The 26,011-nt window shown below is 50.2% G+C and overlaps 1 protein-coding gene across 8 annotated transcripts in view; it reads left to right on the top strand.

The window, feature by feature from the left end:
- Positions 1-26,011, top strand: part of Rbfox3 (RNA binding fox-1 homolog 3) — a 425,230-nt gene that overhangs the window by 70,882 nt on the left and 328,337 nt on the right. The window contains exons 1-2 of one of the 8 annotated variants that reach the window (XM_029484006.1): positions 1,092-1,177; positions 2,156-2,316. The exons of 6 other annotated variants lie outside the window; for them this stretch is intronic. The gene's annotated coding sequence lies outside the window, so the exon portion shown is untranslated. Of the gene's footprint in view, positions 1-1,091; positions 1,178-2,155; positions 2,317-12,677; positions 12,698-26,011 lie in introns of those variants that run through there. One more of the 8 variants, XM_029484008.1, reaches the window with a different exon arrangement.

Below are 26,011 nucleotides of genomic sequence, written 5' to 3'. Positions count from 1 at the left end.
ACTGACTAGTCTAGACTGGCTGATCAGGGTGTTCCAGGCAATGTAGGCATGTACCACCACACTGGCTCTTTATGGGGTAACTGGGGACTGAACCTGGGCCCTCATAATTGTGAGGCAAGGTACTTCTAAGATACTTATGAAACTTACCATCTTGTGCGATCAATGCTGTTAAGGTTTCGTCTTGGTAGCCATCAGCCCTGTGCAGCTGCAGTGCCCTCTTGCCCTGGTCCAGGACCTCTTCCTCCCTCGCTCTCTCATGGTCCTGACAGTCACGCTGTCTCTGTAATGTGACTTACCACAGCGACTGTGGCTTCAGACCCTCACATGCGTCTGAGCTTCTCTGAGCAGCTTTCCTGTCCCCCATGCTGTGCCAGGTTAAGGACCTGGTTTGTCTCAGGGCCGAATAGTGTTCTGTGGCACCCTGAAAGATGTTCTTCTCACACGCTATCTTTTCAGTGTGTCTCCGAGTGCACTACCTAGGAAACCCGAGGTATGAACTCCCGAGGAACTTGTAGCTTCTCACTCAAGTTTCTGGGCTTTGATATTGGGAGTACCATGAGAGGGGGGCTGCCTGCTGTCCCTGCAAGTGACCTCTGACCTCTGGCAGTACTCTCGATCTTTCCGGTGTCTTAAAACAAGCTGTTCTGGAAAGCAGTGCTTTGCTCCAGCCAGACTATGTGATCTTCCCAGAGAGCAGAGTGCAGCCTCCATGTCCGGGGCAGAGCTTCCCAGGTGTGTGTGTAGTGTGTGTATGTGTGTGTGTGTGTGTCTGTTTGTCTGTCTGAGGAGGGGGCAGGGGGTGGCTGTCTGAGTACTTCCTGCAAAGGATGTGGGAGGACCGAGGAGCAGGCCTGGTTCTTGGACTTGTCACGAGCTCAGTCTGCAGGCATCTTCCTGGCTCTTCCTATCCCTTCTTGCTTTTTATTTAAGCCCTGAGGTAACAGGAGTATTCAAGGCAATGGGGACACTCCATTTTTCTTCATTTGTGGTGTTGAACGTCTGTCATCCCCAGAGAATGCTGTGTGATAGGGCAGCAGCTGGCCCTCCTCTCTGCCTGGTGCTCTCTCCGTTTCTCTTCCTTATCTGCCGTCCCGGGGAAATGTTCCTGGCTCTGGGCACACAGGACTTCCAGCTCCAGGCTGGTTGGATGAAGGAGACCTTGACTTGGGTCCTGGAGGTGAGAGTCCTCATTAAAGCAGCTTTCTGGAAGGGTGGCGATAAAGGGAACCTCACCAGTGACAGACTCAGCCATGCCACCCTGCAGGGACTAAAGCCCTCAGTGTGCCAGGGAGTATGCTGGGCTCTGTGCAGAGAGAAAGGATGGCGTCTGCCTCTGCAGTCACCATGAACTCCCTACCCTATCTGTCACACTCAGATAGCAGTCCTTGGGTGTTTCAGGAGGACCCTAAGAACAGCAGCCTCTTCTTTGAGGGTAGCTGGGACTCTGGCCATATGACAGTGACTGAGTTAAAAATGAAGAATAAATTATTGGGTGTGTGTGTGTGTGTGTAGAGAATGTTCTAGAATGGGAAAACGCAGAGCAGAGACACCGAGGAGGTAAGATAGATAAGGTCAGTGATGACAGTGGACACTGGTCACATGTGCTCTGTGTTCAGGCAGGGCTTGGCGACTCTGGTGATAACCCCTGTGAGGGTCCAGGGTCAGGGGACGATGACTGACATGGGGTGGGAGGGACCTCACATGGGGCAGGTTTCATGGGTGTCTCAGAAGATGCATGTGGCTCTCTGAGCCCTGGACCATGCACCCTGGACCATGGGTTGCAGGCCATACACCTCACATTCCAAAGAATCCCAGTATGCAGGGGACTGGGGGAAGGATGGTGGCTCATAGTGGGATTTTGTGAGGCAAAGATTCCTTCTGATACAGACAAAAAGCACTGCCCTTTGTCCAAAGCAGCTGCCCTTTTTAAAAAATGTTTTTATTTATGTGGGTATTTTGCCAGTATGTACATACATACGTATGTATGTATATTTGTATGTATGTATGTATGTATGTGTACCACATGTGTGCCTGGTGCTACCAGAGGACAGAAGAGGACATTGACCCTCTGAAATGGAGTTAGGATGGTTGTAAGCTGCCGTGTGGGTGCTAGGAATTGAAACCCCTCACTCCTTTCTCCTTCCTTCCTTCTCAGGAGGTCACCGCCCGACTGGAGACTCCTGCACTCCCTCTGCCAGCTGGGCAAGTGTTCTCCTTGACTTTGGCACCCCATCTTGGGAGATGACAATCCTGGCAGGAGCCTCAGCCTGTTAGCACAATACTGAGTGTTGTCTTGGAGTGTGGAGGCCAGAGGGGGTGAGCCGTGGATTGCATACCATTTGGGGAACAGGGGCTGAGTGCCCACTCCCGGGGTGAATTTGGCTACTGAATGGGATTTCAACTCCCTCTGCTTCCTTTCCTGGGCAGCTGTAAGAGCCCAGGAGTCCATACTGGCCTGGGGGAGGCAGATGGGCACCCCACCTGGGGCTTCTAGGCTCACATCTCAATCTTTGGCTGCCCTCCCTACCCCTCCCCTATACCTGACCAGCAAGGGTAGCACTCAGTACGGTGCCAGGTGCCAGAGAAACGTCCTCTGTCCACATCGCTCCCATTAATCACCAGCTAGCGGGGGGCACAGGGCCCTGTTTAAGATGCACCGGTGGTTCTGAGGTGAGCGCAGGCATCCCCAAGCTGGGCTGTTAATCTGTTCCCTCTGAGACAGACTACCTCAGGCCTGTTAATCACTTGCTGTAATTACAGCCCCAACTTACTCAGGGAATGTTAATGGATGCCTCAGACGGAGGGGTTGCGCATGCATGGGGCCCCTCTTGCTACAGTCCGCAAATGGCAAGGTTGTGGGATATGGGCTCTGAAAACGAGCAGGCCACTTGAGGATGTTGTGTCCGTACAGAGGATGGAGGGAAAGGCTAGTGAAGTTTTGGATATTCCTGGCTCTCCAAGCAGCATGGAAATCCATCATTGTGTGAGAAGGAAGGCATTGCCATGTTGGGAGCCTGAGGAGGCCTTTGGCTTTTCTGAGCTGTGTTCTCAGGCCTCCAGGGGACTTGGGAAGGACTGCAGGTATCTCCTCTCTTTGTCCCAGTGAGTGCCACTGAGCAGTTAGTTTATGTGAACTTTACATAAGCTAAAGCCAAAAGAGGAGGAAACCTCAATCCAGAAAATTCCTCCATGAGATTGAGTTGCGGACAAGCAAACGTAGAGCGTTTTCTTGGTTAGTGATTGATGTGGGAGAATCCAATCCACTGTGGGTGGGGCCACTTCTGGGCCAGAGGTCTTAGGTACTATAAGAAAGCAAGCTAAGCAAACCATGGGGAGCAAGCCAGTGAGCAGGAGTCCCCCTAGCCTCTGCGTCAGCTCCTGCCTCTAGGTTCCTGTCTTGATTGAATTCTTACCCTGGCTTCCTTTGGTGACAGACTCTGATGTAGACGTGTAAGCCAGGTCATCACAACAGTGATAACCCTAAGATAGCCACCTAATCTAAAATGCAGTTCCTGAGTTCTGTCTTCTGTGTGCTACTGCTAACAGACCCCTGGGCTGTTCCCTTCCCTGTCATCCTGACTCTGCAGGATGCTTTTCCAGACCCAACTTGAGAGCCAGGGTATGGGAGGTAACCCAGACTCCAGTGTGGGAGCCCAGGGCTTGACTGTTCATTTCAACCTGAGAGCTGCCAGTGCCTGCCTTGCCTTACACTGTTGACCCAGAACGAGGGTGAGAAGATTGGTGTGGGCGATTTCAAAGCTCCTCAAGTTTTTCCACTCCATGGCAAAGGTGGAAGGCACTAATGTGGACCCAGCAATTCTCATTCCAGGCTGTTATAGAAGGTTACGTTTGTGTCCTAGCCACAGATCGTGCTGTGGAAATGTGGGACTCTGGCCCCACAGCAGACAGGTTGAGTTTAAAGGGGCAGCCTGTGTTTCTCCCTGGTAACTTGGGGCTGTTGAGGACAGGTTAGTGCTTCTGAGGAGACGTGAAGAAATGTTCATAGTATCAACGAGAGACTAAAGGAATGATTCCATCCAGCCAGCTTGGTGAGTGAATGAGCTTACAGATCCATGGGGAAGGGTTTCTCACAAGGACATGGGTAACCCCAGAACAGCCATGTCACCACAAATACCTCCACAGCATAGGTGTCACCCACTAAGCTGCTATACAAGAGCCCCCCTCCTTTAGTTAACCTTTCACCTTCTATATACCTTTGTATCTCTAGGACCACACACAGTTGGGACAGGAGTATATACAGCTAACGGTACAGAAGAGAGGCATCAGTGGCTAGACTCTCAAGGGAGGGTCTGATGTGTCCTAGTTACATTTCTGTTGTCGTGATAGAACACCATGACCAGGGTGACTTACAAAATAAAGTGTTTGTGATGGTTTGTATATGCTTGGCCCAGGGAGTGGCACTATTAGGAGATGTGGCCTTGTGGGAATAGGTGTGTCACTGTGGGTATGGGCTTTAAGACCTTCATCCCAGCTACCTGAAAGCCAGTATTCTGCTAGCAGCCTTTAGATGAAGATGTAGAACTCTCAGCTCTTCCTGCCTGGACGCTGCCATGTTCCTGCCTTGATGATAATGGACTGAACCTTTGAACCTGTAAGCCAGCCCCAGTTAAATGTTGTCCTTTATAACAGTTGCCTTGGTCATGGTGTCTATTCATAGCAGTGAAATCCTAACTAAGACAGAGTTTAATTGTACTTATGCTTTCAGAGGGTTAACGTCCATGCTAGCTGAGATAGGAACAGCCAAGTGCTCATAATCTTGATCCCCAACCACAAGGCAGAGAGCAAGAGGGGCACACTGGGAGTCTTTTGAAACCTCCAAGACATCTCCCAGTGACACACCTCCTCTAACAAGGCCACACCTCCTCATCCTTTCCAAATAGTTCCACCAACTGGAGACCAGGTATTCAAACATGTGAGTCTATGGGAGCCATTCGCATTCAAACACCATACTGTGCCATGCCCAGAAAACATAGTTCCACAACAACATGGGGGAAATGGCTGGGAAGGGCAGCCTGCTGTACCCCAACCAGAGTCATTAAAACCCAATTCAGCTCCAAGAGAACCTGAACTGAGCCTCAGGGGCCTACAGGAGAGGCAGTGAGGAACAGGGAGGAAAAAGGAAGTGTTGAAAGGCAGAGCAACAGGGAGGGGGTGGCTAGGCTGAGATTAGTCAGCCCCCATCCCAGAAGAATGTAGGCAGAGGGAGACAGGCATCCCTGAGGTGAGGCCCAAGTGGCCCCCTGCAGGCAACTCTCCAGTGAAGCAGCTGCTGTCATTGCCACACATCCTTGTCCCTTCTCTGCCCTGGCAGAGTGAGCATTTGTCCTGTGAGGATCCTTCAGCAGCATCGGTCACTCATGTAGGGCTTCTCACTGCACCTACCTTCAAGCCCAAGGGACAAAGGTTGGGTCTCTTGCAGGCCCTCCAGGAAGGCCATCCATGCTGCCCCATGAGATTGATTAATAAAAAGCACGCAAAGCTCTAGAAAGGTCCCTGCATGCCCTAGCAGTTCCCTTGAAGGATGAGACTGGCCCAAGGTAACTGCTGTTGGGTGTGTGCCCTGGCAGGTCCTCTCAGTCCCCACAGGGGCTCAGGGGTGGCACTGTTTTCCTGCTTCCTGCCACCTTCCCCACCCCACCCTGTTCCTTTGAATGACTGCTGGGGTCACAGATGCTTCTCGTCCTGTCAGGACGTTTGCAGGCCTCTGACAAAGCTTCTGCTGTGGAAACTTGGACTCTGAGGCCCATAGTTAGTCCCTCCTGGTGTCCTTGACACTGGGCATCTATCCCAGACTGGACATCAGTTAGAGAGAGAGAGAGAGCGAGAGAGCGAGAGAGCGAGAGCGAGAGAGAGAGAGAGAGACAGAGACAGAGACAGAGACAGAGAGAGACAGAGACAGAGAGAGAGAGACAGAGACAGAGACAGAGACAGAGACAGAGACAGAGACAGAGCAAGCCTTTTGGCAGAGGGTTCTGGGGAAAACTGGCCTGAGCCTCTTTGCTCAGGGGCCTTGCTAACCCTGTGGGATTCCCAGGTTAGGAAGAGCAGTGGTCACTGCGCCAGGCCTTCCAGATGTGTTCAACGATGACTGTGGTACTTCCTCTCTGTTAGGTGAGTCTCCGGACCCTCTGACAAGATTTCACGGATGACATCCTGGGACAAGTCCTCCGGGGGCTGTAGCCTATAGCCAGCTTCTCCTGAGAGCCAGGTCCACACTCCCTGCCTTGCAGAATGGATGTGGTCAAGTGAATAGCTTATCCAGGGTAAAGTCTAGTGGTGTCATGCTGCTGCTGCCTCAAAGCTGTTACCCAAAGAACAACTTGATTTCAGCTCCCCTGTGCAGACGGTAAAGCCATGGGAGGCACGGCGGTGGGGGCGTGCCTCCTGGCTCTGGGAAGGGAAGCCTTCTGTTTGTCCCAGGTCCACATTGACCACTGAGGTAGACAGAATGGCTGGGAGGCAGCCAGCAGGACTACCCCTCCTCCTCTGTCCCTCCCCCAAGGCTGAGCTACGGAGCCCTAGTGTTCCAGTCCATCCCAGCAGCTAAAGTTATACTCGGTGGCTCCACAAGACTGGCATGCATAATGGTTTCCTTACATCTGACTCAGGACTGTGCTGCTGGGAGCCTGAATCTTCCAGTCTGAACTCCCTCAAATGGAAGGTGGAAAGGATGCTGTGAAGCTGGGCATGGCAGTGCTAATGTCCCTGGTACATCCTAATGGGGTTGCCTAGGGTCATCCATGCACAATGAAAGATGTAAGTGGGCCCAGAACAACTGTCTAACGTAGGAGATGAGGGTGTTGAATGTAAGAAGCTAGCAGGAGCAGGCAGATATCCAGGGGCTATGGGTACTCACTCATGTTCCTTCTGGTCTGTAGGGGAGGCAGTCACCTCTGTCAGTAGATAGCAGAGCCTCACCTCTGGCCAGGTTCCTCTAACTCCACCCACAGTGGTCCCAAGTGTATCAGAGTTCATGCAGGAGCTCTGCCATTTCCCGGATGGATCTTTTAGATTATCAGGCTGTGATGACATCAGCCATAGCTACCCCTAGGCAGACATCCTTGGAGATGCGATGCCATCAGTAGAGGACTAGTCTAGAGACCTTTTAGGCCTCTGAGTTAGCAGCACAGGGTCAGGTTTTTGCCCCCTACTCCCCACTTCAATGTCACTCAGAGACAGCTTCCATAGGGAGGAGACTGAATCCCAGTGCCTCCTTCTCTTCAATGATGAAGAACCCTGCCCTGCATTCCATGAGGTTGTGGTTTCTGACCCCCCACCTCTGTAACACACAGGGTGGAGCAGATGCGAAGGGGTCAGCTCAGCTTATTCCTCACTGGCCTCTGTGTGACCTTATTCCTATCTCCTTTTCTCTCCCCACTTGGGTCCAAGATCTTGGGGTGCTGAGCTGGGCTACTTGGAGACTCATTCTTGGAGGGGAGTTGAACAGTATGAGGAACCTGAGGACAGGCTCCGAGGGAGGAGGTCACGTGCTCAGCTCTGTGCCCAACAACACCCGCTTCCCAGCATCCCAAGCAGATGGCCATTTCACATCCTCCTGGGTGTTCCTCTGGCTCGTGATGTGGGGATCATGGGAGCCAAGTGACAATTCCAGAGTTTCTGCACCCTCTGTCCCTCCTCTGAAGGTGCTCCATCTGGCCAGGCAGGTAACCAGCCCTAGCCTCAGCCTGGCCGTTGCTCATACCTCGGCCTCTGCTGCCCCCTTTCTTTATGCTCCTGTGCAGCCTCCCCCAGAAAAGCCCAGGCCTTTTCTCTTTCTGCCAGCAGCTCCTGGAGGATCTGTTTCTTTTTTTCCTTTCCTAGCTTCTCTTCTCTTCCCCAGGTATCTTTGTTTCCTTGTTTAGTCTCCATGCTAAACTGGGAACTTTCAAGGTTGCAACTTACAGGTGTGATGTGCATGGGGGTGAGGACCAGGAAGTACCCTCCTCCACCACATCCCAGTATGTGTGACCTAGACAATTCCTTCTCAGCCTTCCTGCCCCAAACTGGAAATGAAGCAATGACAGACCTCTGTGGCATAGACTGAATGAGGGTAAAGCATTGAGCTTGGTACCATACAGAGACCAACCACTTAACAGATGGCAGAAATACTCAGGAGTCCGCTCTTGGCTGTAGTGGAATATTCCAGAAATGAATATTCCTAAGTTTTAAGTTTCACAGAGCTCTCATAGGGTGAATCTCCTGTTGTCCTGCTCCATCGTACCCCAGGTGTAAGTCACCCCCTTCTAATGTATTACATTGTATGTACTATTCTCTTGTTATATACTTAGTAGCCATTGTTGTTTCCTTAGTAGCCATTGTTACTTAGTAGCCATTGCTGTTTACTTAGTAGCCATTTCAGTCATCAGACTGTCACGGGATAGATGTGGCTGCCGGGTAGCACAAGAGAAGCTAGAGCACCAGCAATTTCATAATATAGGTTTATAACTGTCTGATTTCACTATTAGTTATGACTAGTAATCCCCCCTCCTTTCTGCTTTATGTGTGTGCATGTGTGCACATGTGTGTGTGTGTGCACATGAGCATCACCCCCCCCCATGTCAACACTGGATGTCTTCATCATCCTTAATCTCCTCTTACCCACGTGTTTTGAAGTCAGCCCTCTCACTGCATGTGCAGTATGCTGTCTGTGGCCGTTTTAGATAGACTGGCTGGTTGGCAAACCCCGGGGACCTGACTCTCTGCCTCCCACTGTTGGGGTTACAGATAGATACCATTACGTGTAGCTTTTTAGGTGGGGACTGAACTCAGTAAAGTGCATGACAAGCCCTTTACCTGCTCAGCCATCCACCTAGATCAAATTTCTTAGTGTGTTTAACTTTTAAATCTTAGCATAGGTCTGTATGTACAAGATCAAACGGTATGTATAGGGTTTGTTACTCTCTGGGTTCAGATACTAACATGCCTGCATGCGTGCACACATGTATGCAGGTGTACATGTGTTCAAAGGCCACAAGTCAACCTTGCTTGTCAGCCTCAGCAACACTGTTCACCTTTGAGACCGGGTCTTTCATTGGCCTCGAGTTTGCCAGTTACTTATTGGTCATAATTCTCATTGGTAGGAGAGCCTCAGGGATGTTTGTTTCTGCCTCCCTGGTGTTTCCCCTTGGGGCCTGGGTATCCAACTCAGGTTTTCATGCTTGTGAAGCAAGCCCTTTACCAACCAAGTCATCTCTCTTGTTCTGGCAAGCAGTTTTGACAAGTAGAGGAGAAGGGGTGTGGGAAAATGGGGAGGGAGAATCCTGGTGACAGTAGTGGGCAGCTGGAATGGAGCCCACTGGGGTCCCCAAGGAAAATGCAGAACACACACCCTGGACTTCTCCAGAGAGGCCTGGGGCCTTGCACCTGTTGCTCTGAGAGCCCAATGCTCAGGAATTTCTGGCCTTGTAGCCCTGGTAGGCAGAGAGACCCAGCCAGTGCTGGCAGCCATGATGGGGCTGGTGTGTACTGGGATGCTGTGGTAGAGGGTGAGGTGGCCTGGCTGGTGTCTTCTGTGGTCCCTCACTTCAAGTGTTGATGACAGCAATGATGATGAGCAGGGTTCTGGGACTTGATGACCAAGCCTCACTCTCCCCACAACCCCACTTGGGGGTTTCCCAGGAGCCTCTCTGGTACCCCTGGGTTTCTGGTAGTGGGCTCTGAGTCTTTCTTAAATACCTGCAGGGATGGTTGGCCCTCACAGGGCTATGTAGATACCTTCCTAAGAACAATTTCCTTATGAAAAATGGTCATGTTTATCCCCTGAGAGGGAAAATAAAATCTGACTTCTGATGCTTCCTCCCTACCCCATCTCATACCTGGAGGCATCTTGTATTTTTGTTGTTGTTGTTGTTGTTGTTGTTATTTGTTATTGTTACTGTTATTGTTTCTTTCTTTGTTGTTTTAAAACAGGGTCTCAGTTTTGTCCCGTCTGCCCTTGACTCAGTATGGAGTCAAACTTGGTTTCGGAATTCTGATTCCCATCTCCACTCCTCAGGTTCTGGGATTATGTAGGTCTGCCCCACCGTGCGCAGTTTATGCTGAGATCTAACTTGGTGCTCTATGCATGCTGGGCAAGCACTCTAACCACTGAGCTACCTCCTCAGCCCCTGTGTGCAGTTTTTGTGTGTAGCTGTGGCTGGTTGAAGAGTGGACTCCAGAAGATACCACACCTTAGTCCCTAGAATGCGTGCACATTGCCATGTGTGAGTGAGGGCCTCCGGGTGGAGACTTCCTGCACCACCTAGATGAGCACTGTATGGCAATCATTCCAAGTGTTCTTGAGAGGGAGGCAGGGGGACATTTGACTGACAAAAGAGAAGCTTTTGTGACCCCAGAGACAGAGGTTGAAGGGATATAGTCACAGGCTGAGAGATGCCCGAGGCCTCCAGAGACAGCAGGAAGCAGGAAGACCCCTCCTTCCAGGCTGCTGAAGGAGCATGGCTCTGTCTACTCCTTGCAGGTCTGGTGAAATTGACTCTGGCCTTGTGGCCTCCAGCTGTGGCTGGGGTGTTTCTGCTGTCTTCAGCTACTCAGCTGTGGTCATTTGTTGTAGCGATAGACACTATGTCATAAGGAAGGGTCCCTCATGGACAGAGATGACCTCTACAGACACAGAAGAGTCCTCTGGCAGCTCCCTGACAGGGGAGAAAGGGGGTCTTCTAAGAATGTGCTGCGGATGGAGGCTGGGGCGATGGCTCACTCTGTAAAGTGCTTGACAGCAGACTTAAGAGCCTGAGTTTGATCTTCAGGACCCACGTAAACAAACTAGCTAGGCCTGGTGGCGTGCACTTTCATCTCAGCACAGGGAAGACAGAACAGGAGGATCCCTGGGGCTCTCGGGCCAGCCAGCCTAGCAACAGGCTCAAAATCAGTGAGAGACCCTGTCTGCACTAACAAATAGTGGCCCTTGTGGAAGGAGGTCTGAGGGTGACCCAAACGCACATACCTACAGAGAGGGGAGGAAGGGATACACTGCAAATGACCATCATGCGCTCTCTCTCCTTAACCTCTGTCTGCATTTTGACAGACATATTGGTACTATATTGTCTTCAGTGACTAGCAGTTAGATGTGTGGGCAGCCACAACTGTGGTGGCTACAGGAGAGGTATGGGGTTTGGGGAACTTTCTCTTGTGCTCCATTCATAGGAACTCAAGGTGAGGGGCCCACATTCCTCTCCCCCAACTCTTCTATTTCCTTGACTGTGTCACAGATGGGGTGTCCCGGGGGTCAGGGCTGCTGGACCCCAAGTCTGGATGGAAGGAGGATTTTCTGTTCAGCGTGGTCCCAGAGCTCCTGCTGAGCTTCATCTATCCCTGGCCTCTGGAGGGGCTTGGCGTGCACTGCTGGAGGGAGGTGACCAGGCAGAGGACTGTCCTGCTTCTCCACTCCTTCTCGTCACTGGATGTGTACTCCATCCCGAGGGCTGCTGGATACAGCCTCTCTCCTGCACATCCAGCACAGGGGCAATGACTACAGTGTCAGGGAGCATTGGGAATGTGGCAGGTTGGGCCTGACATGTGGAACACTTAAACGGAACCCCAGATTTTAAGGGACTGAGCGCAGGATGCAGGGTATAAAGTCTCACATCAGAGTCCTCATATTGATTGCACGTTGGAAGGGAAACATCTTGAATACGTTGTGTTCGATAGAAAAGATCATAAGGATTGATGCCCCTCGTTAGTTTTTAACATTTCTAGTGAGGCCACTAGAAAATTTAAAGTCACTCCCATGTTCCCAGCTCCAGCTGCTAAGCTGATAGTTACTTATACTGACTGTGGCCCCTAGCATCAAGGGCTGCTACCTTACTCGATATCTGTAGGGACCAGTGCTCTGTTGTGAACTGAAGACCAAACCCACAGTGGGATGGTGTTTGGAGATGAGCCTTTGGGAGGATATTTGGGTTAGATAAAGCCATGATGGTAGGGCCCTTAGGAAGGGATTAGCGTCCAGAATAGAAGAGTCATCCTCTCTCCTGCTCCCCACTGAGAACATACAGCAAGAAGGTAGTCGGCTGCCAGCCAGGCCAGGGACCCTCACCACAGTCTAGCATGCCTCTCCTCCAGATCTTGGAACCCCAATTTGCAGCTCTCTGAGTAACTGGTAGTTGATGTGTATGTGCCTGAGCCTTCGCTCTGCTGGACTGAGCCGATAGGTAGACAGAACTTTAAAGGAAGCAATGCAAATGCCTTTGGGTACAAAGGTGGGGGTAGTGCATCCTTCCACCAAGACAGGCCTGGACCACACAGATGGGCATGGGGGTGGTGAGGCTGGGGGTGGGGGCAAGAGGACAGCAATGGGGACAGCTCACAAGCAAGGCCTACGTTGCTCCACCACTCAGAAGGTATGGAGCACAAGAGGGGGCATGAAGGAAGTGTTCAGGGAAGACTGCGTTGTTAGTGGGCTCACGGGTCATGCACCCACACAGCATTTTGCATCTATCTAACACAAACCGGTGAAAGTAGTAAAATCAGACCTTCTTGATGGTCTGAAGTGGCATTAAAAGCTCATACCCATGGTGCTGTGACCATTACAACTGATCTCCAGAACGTTCTCACCCCCTCCCACAACTCAAACACTGTCCCCATTAAATACAGGTGCTCTGTCCCCTCCCCCAGCTCCTGGAGTCTCCACTCAGCTTTGACTCTCCATGACTTTGGACCACTCTAGGTTCCTTGGGTAAGTATAAGTGGACTCATGCAGTATGTGGCGTTTTATGACCGAGCACAGTGACTCAGCGCGCGTCCTGAGGTTCAGAGCACTGGGGCCTTCCCTTTCACTCTGCCTCATTCCACCTCACTTCAAGCTCAGCTTGGGAACTGAACAGTGAGGGCCGACTAGGACCATGTGGAGAATCAGGCAGTGGCCCCAGGCTATGCCCACACTTTCCCTCCGCACTGCTGGGTGATGTAGGCGTGTCCTGCCCACTGAGGACAACCATTTTGACGATTGTCACATAATTCACAAACAGGCCAGGCATGGCGACACACCTGCAATCGCAGCTCTCAGGAGGATGAGAAGGTCAGGTCCTTTTCTGACTCTGACTCGGAGTTCAAGGCTAACTAGGGATGCAGGAGACCCTGTCTAATGAGCACTCCCTCACACACAAGCACACATACACACACATACAATTTCCAAATAGAACACGCTCTGGGACTCTTCTCTTTACCCCTCTCCAATCTCTCTAGTCTCTTTTTCTAGTGATGAAGATGGCATAGTTTCTAAGACAAACTCTGAGGGCCACAGGTCACTCTGTAAGTACTGTGTAACCTCCGTCCGACTCAAAACCTGCTGATAGCCAGGCTTGGGAGATTCTGGGCAGGCTCTGTGCACACATAGTTGATGATTGGTCAGGAGATGGGCAAACTTTGCAAATCCATGATATTTGCATAGAGCCTGCCCCAGTTGAAGGTTGGCACCCCTTTGTAGGTGGAGCTATCAGCAGACCATGCACAGCTCTTCCAGGATCCAGCTTGTGACCACTGGGAGGGACCCAGAGCAAGACTGGCCCCACTAGGGATTGGTCTCTGGGAGCCTTGATCCAGATGTTGTCTCCCAGCTGAGAGAAGCCCAGAGGCAGGAGGCATTAAGAGTGCAGATGCCCTGTCTCTGCATCCAGAGAGGTTTCTGGTGGCAGAAGGCCAAGAGCACAGGTTCTTCCACTGGGCAGGCGGAGGCGTGGCAGGGCAACCTTTGCCCACCCACTTACCTGGCCCATCTGTCGGCAGAGTAGTTCAGGGGCTGCCAGAGTGGATTGCTTAACCAACCTCATTACTCTCGTGCATTTAGCAGCTCAGAGGAAGATAATACCTTTCAAGTTTGACCCAATTTTCGTTTTTGTTGTCATAACCATGGAAAATCGACCTTCGAGCCCCTCAGCAGCAGAGCTGAATGGGAAGTGATTTACGGCAAGCCCCTGCTCAGAATCCCTAATGTGCCCATGGGGCACTGCTGCAGCGCCCTCCTCGGAGGCCTAATCTCCTCTTAGCAGCAATCCACGCAGAGCTTCACCCAACAGCCCCTCCCCGGAGCTGTTGACAACCCCGTTCCCTAGAATTAGAAGTAAATGAGTAGGTGGACTGACGAACTGGCACTCGGATCTCTAGCACAAGAAGCACCAGAGACCGAGATTCCGCACCGGAAGCAGCGCATTCCCCAGCCTCACCACTCTCCCCGGCAGGTCGTTGCTCTTTCTAACTGCGATGCCACTTGGTGTTCCTGTGAGCAGGCAGGGCTAAGGACAGGGGCACGGAGCTTGGCAGGATCTGGTGGCAAGAAGGCTTTCTAAGGGAGGCAGAGCTCCGAGTTACAGGACAGTTGATAGTGCCGCAGAGCAGATGTAGCCTGTTCAATCCAACACATTTAAACTATTATTGCAGTATGTAATCTGTTAAGATAAGAATAGGACATTTTAATTGATTTTGTTTAAATTTGTTTTATAGTGTACAAAAGAATAGGCTTCGTTACGGCATTTTCATAAACGTTTAGCACTTACTTTGTTCAGATTACGGGCTTCTGTCCCTTGGGCCCCTCCTGCCGGTCCCCTCCCCCACCTGTACATTCGTTCGTATCCCTATTCAGTTTAGTATCTGGATTCTGTGTATGAAAGTAAACATACGGTATTTGTCTTTCTGAATCTTGTTTATTTGGCTTAAGTGGTGGTCTCCACTTCCACCTGTTTTCCTGAAAAGGATATAATTGCCCTCTCTCTCTCTCTCTCTCTCTGACACAATGAAATACTCGTATGTACATATAAACTATGTTTTCTTTATCCATTGTGGGCATCCAGGCTGTTTCTTTATCTTGGCATCCAACATCCCCTCCCACTGGTGAACACCAGTGTGCAGGTGACTCTGAAAATGCTGACTTGAGTCTTTGGGCATGCACCCAGGAGCAATATCGCTATGCCACACGGTGGCTCTGTTTTTAAGTTTTTCATTTCTTCATTTGTTTCTAGTGACCTCCACACTGTTTCCCCATGCAGTTCAGTGCAGCCCCATGCAGCCTAATGCAGCCCTGTGCAGCCCCATGCAACCCCATACAGCCTCATGAAGCCCAGTGCAGCTTAGTGCAGCCCCATGCAGCCCGGTGCAGCCCGGTGCAGCCCCTTGCAGCCCCATGCAGCCTCATGGACATTCCCACCTGCAGCATGGAAGGGTCCCCCTCCCCACATTCTCACCTTTGATTTACTGATGATAACCAACTGACTGAGCCGAGAAAGACTCTCAGTGTAGCTTTGATTTGCACTTCCCTGATGGCTGAGAATGCTGAGCATTTTTTTCATACATTTGCTGGTCATTTGCACTTCCTCTGAGATGGTCGTTCAGTTCTTCTGTTCATCTACTGACTGGATGGTTTGCTTTGGTGTTTGATACTTTGAGTTCTTTGTAGATCCTAGGTAGGAGTTCCCTACAAGATTGGTGCTCATAGAGCACTCACAGGTCTGTGGGCCAGTTGGGGTAAGTGGGCCGTGGCAAACTCTCTATAGGTCTATAAGTCAGTTTAGTGGCTCTATACCAGGGTGCCATTGGCCTCTGTACCATAGGGCAACAAACAGCAGGAAACATGTAAGGCTGCTTCTGCCCAGGCTTGGGGCCCTGCTAGCCAAAAACGTCATATAGCTGAGCCCTGGTTCACACAGGGTAGACAAAGAGACTTGGCTCTTTGGGGGAAATACTGCAAAACAGCACTGGAAAGGACACAGTGCTGGGGCAGATCAGAGTTCTGTTACCGTTGTCTCCACAGTGAGGTGGAGCGTAGGCTAATCCTGATGGCAACGACAGTGGAGGTCATCTCAGTGTGTGATGATCTGGACACATAGCCCACTTCATATTGAGTGTCCATCATGGATCAGAGATTAAACCAAGTATTCCGTGCACATGAACTTGTTCCTCTTAGTGACCCAATGGTAGAACTAAGATCCCATTTTATAGGCAAGCAATCTGATGCCAAGAGACAAGTAAACAACTAGGCATAGTGAAAGAGGAGCTAAGATTTTGGTCCAAGTTTGTGTAATGAAAGCCAAGATGTGTGGATGCTCTGTTGTGAAGTCTTAGTGGGACTTGCCTCTCGCCCCTACCCCAGTTCTGAGAATCTACTACACTTATTGGAGTTACGTCATAGGTGAATGGATGGGTGGTAGATGGCTAGTGGGTAGATGAAAGGGTGGGTGGGGTCAGTAGCTGTGAGTAGATGGTGGGCATGTGACTAGATAAACAGATGATATATGGTTGGGCAAACGTAGTTGGAAGGATGGGTTAGTAGATGAATGGACAAATGGATAGGTGGGTGAGTAGTTATATAGTTGGAGGTATGGGTAAATGTTCACACATGTAAGTGAATGAATAAGTAAGTGCATGGACAGATGCATGGATGGGTAGATGTGTGGATGCATGAATGGATGTGTGATGATGCATGGACAGATGCATGGATGCATGGATGGGTAGATGTGTGGATGCATGAATGTATGTGTGATGATGCATGGACAGATGGATGGATGCATGGATGGGTAGATGTGTGGATGCATGGATGCATGGATCAGTAGATGTGTGGATGCATGAATGGATGTGTGATGGATGCATGGACAGATGGATGGATGCATGGATGGGTAGATGTGTGGATGCATGAATGGATGTGTGATGGATGCATAGATGAATGGATGCATGGATGGAGGGATGGATGCATGGGTGGATGCATGCATGGGAGGATGGATGCATGAATGGATGGATGGACACATGGACAGATGGATTCATGGACACATGAATGTATGGATGGATGAATTCATGGATGAATGCATGCATGGATGGAGGGATGGATGCATGAATACATGGATGGATGCATGCATCGATGAATAGATATGCAGTTGAATATATTGGTGAATAGATGAATGGGCAGGCGAATGGGTGGGTGGATGGATAGGGTGGGTAAGTAGGTAGTTAGAGAGATGAATGGATGAATAGGTATATAGATTGTAGTTGAATGGATGAATGGGCAGCTATGTAGTTAGTATATGAACAGGTGAGTAAATGATTGGGCACATGGACAGATGAGTCTATGGATAGGTAGCTCCACCCTCATCTTTTGTAAGGATGTCTTAGGTAGGATTTTATTGCTGTGAAGAGACACCATGACCAAGGCATCTCATATAAGGGAAAGCATTTAATTGGGGCTGGCCTACAGTTTCAGAGGTTTAGTCCATTGTCATCATGATGGGAAGCATGGTGGTGTGCAGGCAGACCTGATGCTGGAGAAGGAGACAAGAGTTCATCTTGATCCATAGGCAGCAGAAGTGAGTGCCACACTAGGCATGGTTTAAGTATCTGGTCCTCAAAGCCCTGCCCCTAGCAACACACTTCCTCTAATAAAGCCACACCCACTCCAGCAAGGCCACACCTCCTAATAGTGCTATTCCCTATGGATCTATGGGGGTCATTTTTATTTAAACCACCACAAAAGATTTATTTTATCTTTAATTGTATATGCATGTGTATCTATGTGTGGGTATGTGCATGTGAATGCAGGTACCTACAGGTCAGAGGGTATCAGATACCCTGGAACTGGAGTTACAGGCAGCTGTGAGACAGGTGATGTGGCTGCTAGGAACTGAACTCTCTAAGAGCAATACACACTCAGCCATCTCTCCAGGAGGCCTTGCCCCTGCTTCATCTTGATGTGTGCTCGCAGCCTCACTGAGCTGTGCTGACCCTCAGAGGTCTTCCTTATGCCATGGAAAATTCCATGAGCCCCAAATTCGTATGCTAGGTTCTAAAAAGACACCAGAAAGATCTTAGAAAGAAAACAAATTCCTGAGATGACATAGAGCAAGACAGGACCTTCCAGGTGGCAGAGTGGAGGACTCCACAGGCTCAGACTCGATCTGGACTCAGACAGCCTCTCTGCTGGGCTGTGACCCATGCTTCACACCCAATGGATAGGAATGCAGTCGACAGAGTTCCACCCTGCCTGCTCTGTAACCCAGCTGTTCCAGCCTCCTGCCAAACATCTGTTGGTCCCATGAAAGCCAAGCTAAGAACAGGGCCTCATCAGTGCCAGAGAAAGTTCTCTGGAGGTCTGTGTTCATCTCCCCAGACATAGGGAGGTCTTGGGCAGATTCCAGGTGTTTCTTGGTCGCTGCTGGTGAGACTGTTTTGCTCCATGCTCATGAGAGGGACAGCTGTGCCCTGTGAGCACATCAGAGAGAGCCCATCAACACCCCCATCCTATGTGTGCTTTGCCTTTAGCCCTTTGCCTGTTGCTGGTGCTAACTAGGGAGAGGCCAGGGTTAGACTCAGAGACAAGGTGAACTGGGATGAATCCTAGATATCCATGCTGCTTCCCTGTCTCCTCAATTCATGATCAATGATACAGGCTTCGTGGTAGCCTGGTGGGGCCTTCCCACTAGAGCCAGTTTGAAAACCCACTGGGGCATGCCTCTCAACCCAAACATTCAATGCTGCATATAGCGGTCGATGGCCGCTTTCCCTAGAGGAACTGAGTAAGTCCTAGGTTTGACCCTTCCATTAGAAGGCTCAGAAGCCTCAGGGGATTGACATTCATCGGCTCAGGTCATCCCTTGTATAGGTGTAACCAAGTCACCTGGAAGATATCCTTGTCTTTCCATGTGGGGAACACCATCTTAAAGGTCCCTTGGGAGACAGGCAAGTATTTGACACTTTTTGACAATCTCATGCCACCCAAGAGGATGCTTATGTTGCTCAGCTGTGGCACCACTGTGCCCAGGTGTCAAGAAAAGGGTCATTAGCTGGGAGAGTTGAATGACAAATGTTACCCCATGTTGCTTCGGCATCATCTCCTTGTTGACAGACGTTCCATTCCCTTCCCCTCCCAGAGGGTCTGTGAGGTGTCTACATAGGGACCTGGATAGTTTCCTTCTGGTGGCTAGAATTCTTCCAGGGCAGAACAGAGCAGGCTTGCCTGGGAATTCTTCCGAACACTTGTGCACTACAAATGTCACTGCGTCTCTTGCAATGATTCTTAAAACACACTGCTGTCTTAAGCCATTTCCCTAATGTGCGTGCTGGAAGAGTGGGCTGTGTGCAGAGAGGCAATAGGCTCTAGGTTGGGAGCAGTTGAGAAATTCCTCCAGGGAATGCAGTCAGGCTGTAGGCAGAAGTTGAGGGGAGGGATCCAGGGCAGATCGGAATTCTGGGCAAGGGAAAAGTTTCGTGCCTATCTGTCTGGGAGAGTTTGTGGCTAAGTTTGCTGACTTTCAAGTCCACCTTTGAGCTCCCTGGGGCCTCCCTTGAACACACTCTCATTTTAGCTTGGTTTTTCAAAAGTTAGGAATCTATTAAGGTGGCAATCTCTTCTAGTTACAGTGTCTCGAAGGAGGCTACCTAGTATCTTGGCATTATAATGTCTCAAACGAGGTTACCTAGTATCCTGGCACACTATCTTCTACACCTAGTGGAAACAAAATTCTGCTTTGCCTGTGGGGTCCCCTCAATCTGCCTCTGGGGTTGCTCTGTAGCTTGGACACCCCCTGCTCCCTGACTCCAAGCCCAGCACTCCATACCCCTCAGCATACCCCTCTCTCACCCTCATGCCATGTCTCTCTCCCCACCTCCTCCACTCCCCACTTCTTGTGTCTTCACTCCTTGGGTACTCCCATTCCTTCCTCCCCTTTCACCTTTCTGTACCCCAATTCCACTCCCGCTATGCCCTCTTGCATCTGCCCCCCATCCTCTTGTCCCTCTTATCCCCCTGCCCTCAAGCCTGCCAATAACCAGGTGCCCCTCCCTATTACCCCAGAGTCCCCTGCCATCTTCCTCTCTCTCCTGTTGCTGTACTCAGATTTTCTGTGGCTCTCTCCTGGCCTGGGACTGCCACCCCCATGTCTCATATATCACTTCTGTCCCCAAGAATAAGACCAACTAAGCCCCTCATCTTCAGTCCCTGAGTAGGCACAGAACTTGACAGAAGGCCAGGTAGAGATGGCAGCTCCAGGGTTGGTGCAGAGAATACAGTGGTTCTGGGAACCAAGCATGGGGTTAACATTAGGAAAACGGTAACCTTCAAATTTCAGAATAAAAGTGCTCACAGGCAGCTGCTGCACAGAAATAGGGTGGGCCTCCCCATTTCCAGCCTCTCCCCCACCCCACCTAAGTCATTTACTTCCTGCTCAGCTGGGCACCTGAATGTGCCCCTGTCTATTTCTACCTGGCCTGTCCGTGCTAGTTCTCTAGGTGCTCAGAGCTAGGTTTTGGTCTGGCTTCTGGCCAAGATGGCTTCCCACAGGCAGGGTAGAGTTTGCTTCCTTCTGGCCTATTGGGCCTTCTGGCTGGGGCTCTGTAATGAGGTGGTCATCTGTGTGGACCTGACATCTGCATAGCTCAGGCAGGCCACCTGCATGAGTAGGCTCGCAGCTCCGATGCTCCTTCATTCAGAAAGCTAGCTGTTCACGGCACCCAGCCCTTCCTCCTCATGTGTCCACCAAAGGTGTGCACGTGCTCTGAGCTGCAATCGCCAGTCTGGCCCAAGTGCTCTGCAGTGACAGCAAAGGGTGATGCTCCACAATTGTGTGGCAGAAAGGCCCTGCTCTTTGGTGTGCATTGTGCCTGGGGCCTTGAGGTAAGGACAGGTAGAGCCTAGCTGGGCTCCCAGCCTTACTCTGTCCACTGTATGTTCTATCATGTCCATTGGCTGTCCATATCCCCACCCGACCCTGCACTGCTGAGGGGCCACAAAGGATACACTCTTAGTTCCTGCTGCCTGGTTCAGTTGGGCACAGGCTGTCTGTCTTTTTGAATTCCTGAAGGAAGTAGGGGGTTGCCGGGGTTTCCCACAGACTCTTGCCTGTTTTTAGCACAGCGAGAACCTGTCAGGATCAACTTCATGGTTTTCTCCCCTCCCCACATCCTCTGCTATTGCAGCTGAGTTTCTCTTTACAGCAAAAGAGCGTGTGTGTGTGTGTGTGTGTGTGTGTGTGTGTGTGTGTGTGTGAGCATGTGTACATAGGTGAGTGTGTGCATGTGTGTGAGTGTGTGTATGAGAGTAAATGTGCATGAATGTGAGTGTGCATATGTGTGTATAAGTGTGTGTGTATAAGAATGAGTGTGTGAGTGTTACGTTTGTGAGTGCGTATGTATGTGTGTATGTGTGTGGGTGTGGGCGTGTATGTATGAGAGTGTGTGTGTATGTGAGTGTGTACATGTGTGTGTGTATGAATGTGTATTATGAATGTGTATGTGTGTATGAGAGTTATTGTGTACATGAATGTATGTTTGTGTGTGTGTAGTGATGCTTCAGGAGGGAAATGGCTTGTCTACCTGGGCTACTAGGTAAAGTTAAGTTTTCTGTCTTTTTATCAATCCATAGTTCTGTTGATCCAGTTATCCATCTAGCCATCAATCTGTCTGTCCACCCATCTATATATTGAACCATTGATCTGATCTATCTATCCATCGTTTGATCCATTGAGTGGATGATTGATCGTTTCACCCACCCATTCATTGATCTATCCACATTACCATTGATGTACCCACCTTTGATTTGTTCACACATCTATCCATCTACCTACCCGCCCATCTTTTGATCCATCAATCCATTGACCCATCTATCCTCCCTGTAGCACTGAGAACCTAGACTGTATCAAGCACTGTGTTTGTAGTGCCAAATTCCCCAGCCTTCGAGGACCCGAGTGGAGTGATGCAGAACATCGGAATACAATAGCAGTGAGCAAGGAACTTGGGGGCAATAGCTTTGCCTTAGTTGTCAGAGGAGAGCTCTATAAAAATGACTGAGCGAGGAGATGGGGCTGGCAGCTTCTAACCCATTGCAGAGGCACAAGGCCACTGTTGGGCGAGAGAGTGCCTGGATGTTGCTCTAACCTGCGCAACAGCTGGTGCCATCCTCTGGAAACACCCTGGTCCTGGGATTCTGAGTTTCTCTGTCTTCTTCTCCCTTTGAGGCACCTTGCTCCTCTGTGCAAGACTTCCTTACCCACTAGCTCCTGGAGAGTCTCATCTGTGACTGTATATCATCTCTGCCATTTCTACTCCCTGCCTTCTTGCTGGTTGCTCTGTGCACATCTGCAGCTTCAGACAACATTCATGTTTTCTATAAACCCTTAGTTAACTATCACCTGGAAATGGGTTACCTGCAAACACAGCAACTTAAAACAACAGTCATTTATTGGCTCTGTTTCTGGGCTTCCAGAACCGGCAAACAGCTTAGCTTATGCTTTAAAAAAAAAAAAAAAGAAAAGAAAAAGCTCAAGGTATCGCAAAGGTTTCTCACTGACAGTGTGTCTGGGCTGGAGGCATCTGAAGCCAGCTTGTGATGAAGGCAGTGGACTCAGCCTCCTCCTCCTGCCCATGTGGTCTCTCCGTAGAGCTCCGGAAGGTCCCATGAAGTGGTGAGAGTGGCCCAGGTGCCATGTTGTCTTCGGCGACCTGAGCTTGCATGTGCCTGCCTTACTGGTTGTATTTGTTGTTCACATAGATGACCCACCTGGGAGGTGAGGAACAAAGAGGGTAGAGATTTAGGATCACATAGTCACTCTGGAGGCTGATTACCATGGCCCCAAAGCAGGGAGGCCTCTTCCTTAAACCTTAGGTCTAAGTACACAACCACTCCCAGCTACTCCTGTGTCACCTCAGGTCTGTTCAGTCTTAACAGCCCCACAAGCCTTGAAATATATTAACCTTTAAACAAGCCAATAAAAAAAAAAATCAGGATTTCTATGCAACCAGGTTGATCTGGAGCACACTGTCCACCTACCTGCTGGATACGTGCTATTTTTAACATAGGAAAGGGAATAAAGATAACAATGGCCCCACTGAGGTCCTGTTGTGGTACACCATTTCTAGAGAGACCAGAACAAATGTCTGCTCACCCTAGATAGGGAACCAACAACAAACCAAAATCTGGCCATCATCAAGACCAACTTGATAAAGCAATGAATTGCGTTGCCATTGCTTACAGAACTGAGTGAGGGGTGACTTACAGGAACAGGATTGAATCAAAGACAGCTGTGACATCAAAGCCCACCCTAGCCTGGGTGATAGCTCAGGAAGGCTGGAGACCTGATGCACACTGCACAAGCTGGAGGCATCCATCAGGTTGGAGAGTGTCTTTATCAAGCAGTTTAGATGGTCTGAGCCTTTTACAGGTAACTTAGCTGAACTCTTTCTTCTAGTGTTTCAGTTAGTGTGAGACTGTCTGTTAGATATACACTGCTTATATAGGCTTGGGAGGGAGGGACTTGGTGAATCTACTCAGTTTCAGGCACTTCCTGAAGCTATTGAATTATTTGCTTTGTGAGCTTAAGGAGCTTCCCTGTGGAATGAATTTCATCTCATACCATCCTTAGAATGCTAAAAGGGAAGGTTTTATTTGGAAGAAATTTTTACACAATGAGCCCTTCCCAAGGTAACCTTTCCTGACACCCTAAGGCCCCCAACTCTACTGAGAAGCCATGGCATGGCTTATACTGCCTTTTGTGCCAATCCCATGTCCACTGGTTTCTGTACACTGCTGACCATGTCCTCTGGTTTTCACCTTGCCCCTCCGCAAGCCTGCACGTCTCATCTGATCTCCTGGAGAAGCTGATTGAGATTCCTGGCTTGTTTTCACATGTCCATGGGGTCCTCCCAGACACCAGGATGCACTCCTAAGACATGAATCTGCATAGCTTCCCGTTTAAAAATTCTCCAAGTGAGTTCATAAAGTCCTTGGTGTGGCTTTCAAGGCACTGTGATCTGATTCCTGACTTCACAGGACAGCCCTGTCTCTGCTTTGTCCCATCTCTCTACTCCCAGAAAGTCACTTCCCTGTGGCTTTCTCATTTGACACCTGCTGTCTCTTCCTCTGCCCTGCCTCTCCACCTTCTCTTTCTCCTCTTCTTCCTCCTTCTCCTCTCTCTTCTTCTTCCTCCCCCTCCTTCTCTTCCTCCTCCTCTCCTCCTCTTTCTTCCCCAACCCCCTCTGGGGTCTGTCACCAGCTCCATCTGGGAAGCCAGAACACCCTCCCCCACGCATGTGGTGCTTTCTCTGTCTCTCTCATTGACATTTTATTCTGTCAGTTGCTCAAATGTCTCGATATAGCACTTGTCTTATGCCAGGCCCTAGGTGTGACATGGTGAAAGGAAGATCCCTTCTTTTCAAGGCTTGTCCACCTCCACTGTGGTAGTCGGCTGGCTGTTGTGTCTCTACTGTAAGCTTCTTGGCGACATGTCCCCATGGTGTTCCTTTGTCCCCAGCATAGGAGGGACTCACAGTGGTGCTTTCTTTAAGGGTCAGCATGTGGAATGCTAGGTGATCAGCACTCCCTTGGTGTGCCTAGGGCAGACCCAGACTGCAGTGTTAGGCTCCCTGTCATTGCAAAACGGGGACCTGGGGGACCAGAGAGGCTTCTATGTAGCACATTAGGCAATGTGCCACATAGAAGCACGAGGAGCTGGTTTTAGATACCCAGCCTCCACACACAATGTTGGGCACCGTGGTAATTGCCTGTAGCCTCAGCCCTGGATGGGTAGGGAGACAGATCTCCGGGGTTCACTGACCAGCCAATTTATCCTACCTGGTGAGCTCCAGCAAGACAACCTGTCTGATAAGCGACCAGAGTATGGGGAGGCAGACAGCTGCTGCCAACTTCTGCCAGCCACACATGCATGCGCACACACCTTTACACATGTGTGCATCCACAGTCCCCTCGTGCCCACACACAAAGTAAAAAGAGACATTTGAAAGGTGACCACCTGGGAGGCTTTGGCGATGGGAGGGAGACCGGACCCAAACATCTCTACTTCGTTAAAATTTGCTTAAACCAGAAGCCTGGTGACTCGGCTGTAGCTGGGCTGGGCTGGAGTGTTTTTGTTTTTGTTTTTATCTGGGCCATTTATGATTTAAGGTGCAGAGTCCTCCTGCTGCTGGGTCCAGCCTCATAGCTGGAGCTCCTGGGCTCCTGGGCTGAGCTCAGGTCAGACAGCCCCCAGCCTTCCCTCTACAAACTGTTCCCCTGACCTTGGGGAGAATCGCTTCCCAAATTACAGCCCTCCGCTTTGGGAGTGTTAAACACAGCGCGGAGAACACATAAATTACATAAGGCCCTTCTCATTGCCGCTGGGTGCCTGGAATAATGTCACATTTCACCAAACCAAAAGGTACACTGTATTATTAAAACAGGCTGGCATTAAAGGAAGAAGTGGAGCCGCAGTAACACTGTCAGACTCCCACCACACGTCAGAATAATGAACCCGGGGACAGGATCCATAAGGCACGAGGGGAGTGAAGGGTGAAGGCAGCTCCGCAAGAGCCATTTAAAAACGGGAGGAGGAGGAGGCGGCAGCTCATTTTCTTGGAATATTGCATTTCCCTGTATCTTTACTACTGAAATATGGCATGCTGTGCCGTGCTTCCCTCTGGGTTAGAGGCACAGTGAGTTGTGCTTTCTGGGTTCAGGCCTCATCTTAAATGCTCCTGTTGGTCCTTAGTCTGTGTGCCATACTCTGTGTGTGCATGTGCGAGAGTATGTGTGCCTGTGTGTATGCATTGTGTGCATGTGTGTGAGCAATTGTGTGTGTGTGAAAATGTATGTGTGTGTGTGAGCGCGTGTGTGCCTGTGCATGAGTGTGTGCATGTTCATGCACATGAGTGTGAGTTTGCATGTGTGTGCCTGTGTGTGAGTGTATGTGCATCTCTGAGCATGTGCTTGTGCATGTGTGGGTGTGAGTGTGAGCATGTGCATGTGTGAGTGTGCACATGTGTGTGCATGTGTGTGAGAACATGTGTGAGTATGTGCATGTGTGAATGTGTGTGTATGCCTGTGTGCCTGTATATAGTGTATATGTATTGTAAGTACATGCATGTTTGTGTGCATGTGCACATGTGTGAGTGTGTGTGTGTGAGTGTGAGTGTGTGTGTGTGTGTGTGTGTGTAGCACCAGGGAGAGATTCTCTACTCTTGATGTGGAGGCAGGAGGATCAAACACACACACACACACACACACACACACACACACACACACACACCC

Source organism: Mus caroli, chromosome 11, assembly GCF_900094665.2.
Source record: "Mus caroli chromosome 11, CAROLI_EIJ_v1.1, whole genome shotgun sequence".
NCBI classification, from domain to species: Eukaryota; Metazoa; Chordata; class Mammalia; order Rodentia; family Muridae; genus Mus; species Mus caroli.
This window is presented reverse-complemented; position numbering and strand designations above follow the sequence as displayed.